This window comes from Etheostoma spectabile, chromosome 6 (assembly GCF_008692095.1).
Source record: "Etheostoma spectabile isolate EspeVRDwgs_2016 chromosome 6, UIUC_Espe_1.0, whole genome shotgun sequence".
Lineage (NCBI taxonomy): Eukaryota > Metazoa > Chordata > Actinopteri > Perciformes > Percidae > Etheostoma > Etheostoma spectabile.
Window position 1 is genome coordinate 29,283,601 of NC_045738.1, and position 3,486 is coordinate 29,287,086.

A 3,486-nucleotide genomic window follows, 5' to 3' on the forward strand; every position below is an offset into this window, starting at 1 on the left:
GAGTTATCTCGGGACACTTTACAGATAGAATAGGTCTAGACCACACTCCAGAATTTAAAAGGACCCAACAGTTCTAGTAGTTTCCTCCAGAGCAAGCAACAGTGCGACAGTGGCGAGGAAAAACTTCCTTTTAGGCAGAAACCTCGGTCAGACCCAGGCTCTTCGTAGGCGGCGTCTGACGGGCCGGTTGGGGTCAGAATGAAGAGTGGCAATAACAGTCCCAATAAATAGTAGTTTGTAGTAGTTCTTTGTAGTAGTTCATGGCATAGCAGGGCACTGTGCGGCATTACAAGGCCCAGCAGGACGTAGCAGGGCATCGCAGAACGTGTAGCGGGACCATGGCGACAGCTGCTACCCTGATTTTGGAGCCTCCCTGATCCAAGGAAACATGCAGGGGGAAAAAAGAACACAAGGACTCCGGGGAATGACTCCCCAGTACGAAATTATTAAGGATTACATTTTGAAATTCAGTATTTTCAATTATAAATCACTAATCCAAGTACCGCTTTGTTACTTTGACAGCCTGAGTTTCGACTTGTTTTGATTCTTACCGGTAGTTTGATGGAGGTGGGATATGACTTTGGGCTCTGAGAGACTGGTCTGCTACAGTGGGTCTTGGTCCGGGCGCTGGAGGTGTGGGGAGGTAGATAGCCTCCACCTAAAGAAACGCCACTCCCGGTAAATCCAAAGTTTATTAGCCTTACATTGTTCACATAGCAAGAAGATGTGGCACAACAAACACTACTACTTTTTTGGCTCTCATTTTAGACAGATCAGATCTTTTCAAAATAGTGTTGACACAGAAACCTCAATTTTGTTTTTCAATTAAATTTGGTCAAGCGGATGGACGATAGTGTAGATAACTGACATTCAGTTAGCGGCAGTATTCTGTAATTCTGTCCAGGGTGATCCTAACCCTGTTACCCCCAGCCTACCTGTTAGATCCATGTAATCAGAACCCAAGGATCAGAACCCTGGTGCTGGGTCTTACGCTGGGCTTGCTGAATTTTCTACAGCCGCCAAATGTCTGGCAAATGTAAGTTTTTATTGATGTAAGTTTTTATTGTTGTTCCCTTCTGCATGTATGTGATGTTTTTCATTGATCCGTTGATGCCTGATACAGTCTAGTCAGAAAGATTGGATATGGAGAAAACCCAAACAGAATTGAGCATTAAGCCCTGTAATGTGAATGTAGCCTTTTAACATGTTGTGTCATGTTAGCTGTCGGCTGGCTGCATGTTCAACTACAACATCTCGTTATCGTTTTCCACACATGTTAAACACATAAAATGTAATGTGTGGGTGTGGAGGCTTCTAAGTGCAAACAAAGTCAATAACGGTCCGGGCTAAGTATCAGAAGTAGTGAGTGATGTAAATAATTCATTGTAACGCTAACTGATGGTTGCAGGGGTTAACACACTCTGCAGCCTGAAGGTACGCCCTCGACGCAAACTGAAACAATCAGAGATGTGTAGTTCTATTTCTCTCATTCACAGCTTTGTTTCTCAAGTCTATCTCTCTTCTTGTCTCTTTTTTTTCATAATTAATAGGGAAGCCGACAGCAAAGCCTAAATTGACATTCACACAAAGAGAAATGTTCTCCCCTTGTCCTAAAATGGTCATAAATCGATATGAGAGTATCAGAATCAAAGTCAGAAAAACGTTCCACTTTTGTGGAATATGCCTTGGTGAAAGGTGCATACATAACCAAATAAAAAAAAACATGTTAAAAATGAATATGAAATAAACAAATGTATACATACAAAATAATTGTTAGAAGAAATAAGAGGCTGAATTGCTTAAAAATGTCCTTGTTTTATAAATGAAGCCTGAATGAAGTTTTATGAATACAGCCCACAGAACTTCATAGGGACCCTAGTCTCTGCAGAGGCTTATGTCAAAAGAGAACTGCCTAATATGAGTCAGGAATGCTAACTTCAAGACATTTTGTCTCAAAATGCCAGTTTTTGTAATCTTATTTCAAGTAGGTGGTGGACTTAAATCTACAACAGTGTCACAATTGTATAACTTAAAATTAGTTAAATTCACTTGACTCAAACAGGATGACAAAACTACTACTACTTTTGAGGGGAAAATACTATTTTTGAGCATCACAAGCTTATTATGAGACACCAAACATCACAATACTAGTAAAATATAGCTAAAAATGAGTTTGCCCAGCTAAATTCCAGATCACTCTTTATCTGTAAGGCTCAAATATAACGTCTTATTTCAAGAAATCTTACCAAGAGAATTTTCACGTGTTCCATTGGCAGATTATTTTCCTTATTGCAAGCAAAGATATCTTGTACTATTTTTGCTTATTTTTAGAGTGGCCTTTTTCCAGTGTGTAGTGAGCAACATGTTCCTCAGAAGGTTTTTGGTTCCAGGGGGAAAGTCTAATTTTCTTAGTCTCTTTGTTTCTTAGTCTCTTTGTACCTCCCCACCAGAAACCAAATGTCATTCAAATGGATCCAAATGCAAAACCCTGTGAAATGTCATTCACGCTAGCAGAGAGAAAGCACAGACATGGAATTACATGCCCTTTTGAATATGTCCGAGTCACAGAAAGGACAGACATTACAGATTCTTATCTAAACCTGCTGTGAACAATTTAAAGGGCCCGTGGCATGAAGATTTCACTTTAGGAGGTTTTTTAAACGTGAATGTGCGTTCCCCCAGCCTGCCTATGGTCCCCCAGTGGCTACAAATGGAGAAAGGTGTAAACCGTGCCCTGTCTATCCTGCTCTGCCTTTGAGAAAATGAAAGCTCAGATCCGCCGATCTGTAATCTTGCCCCTTATGAGGTCATTAGGCTTTGCCCGGCCAGAGAATTTGGCCCACCCATGAGAGAGAAACATTATGGCTTTCAAACGAGCTAACTGGCAGTAAGGAAAGCTCATTGTGGGACAGGCTCTAGTGGCTGGAATTCTGCACCAAAGCTGAATTATGGGGAGGAAACTTTAGATATGGTATTAGGGGACCACTAAGGTGTATATAAAAGAGACTTCAGATATGGTATTAGTGGACCACTAAGGTCTATATAAAAGAGCCTTCAATATGTCTAAGGGACCACTAAGGTCTATATAAAAGCCTTCAGATATGGTATTAGGGACCACTAAGGTCTATATAAAGAGACTTCAGATATGGTGTATAGTGGACCACTAAGGTCTATATAAAGAGACTTCAAATATGGTATAGGGGACCACTAAGGTCTTATAAAGAGACTTCAGATATGGTATTGAGGACCACTAAGGTCTATATAAAAGAACTTCGATATGGTATTAGGGACCACAAGGTCTATATAAAGAACTTCAGATATGGTATTAGGGACCACTAAGGTCTATATAAAAACTTCAGATATGGTATTAGGGGACCACTAAGGTCTAATAAGAGAACTTCAGATATGGTATTAGTGGACCACTAAGGTCTATATAAAGAGACTTCAAATATGGTATAAGGGGACCACTAAGGTCTATATAAAAGA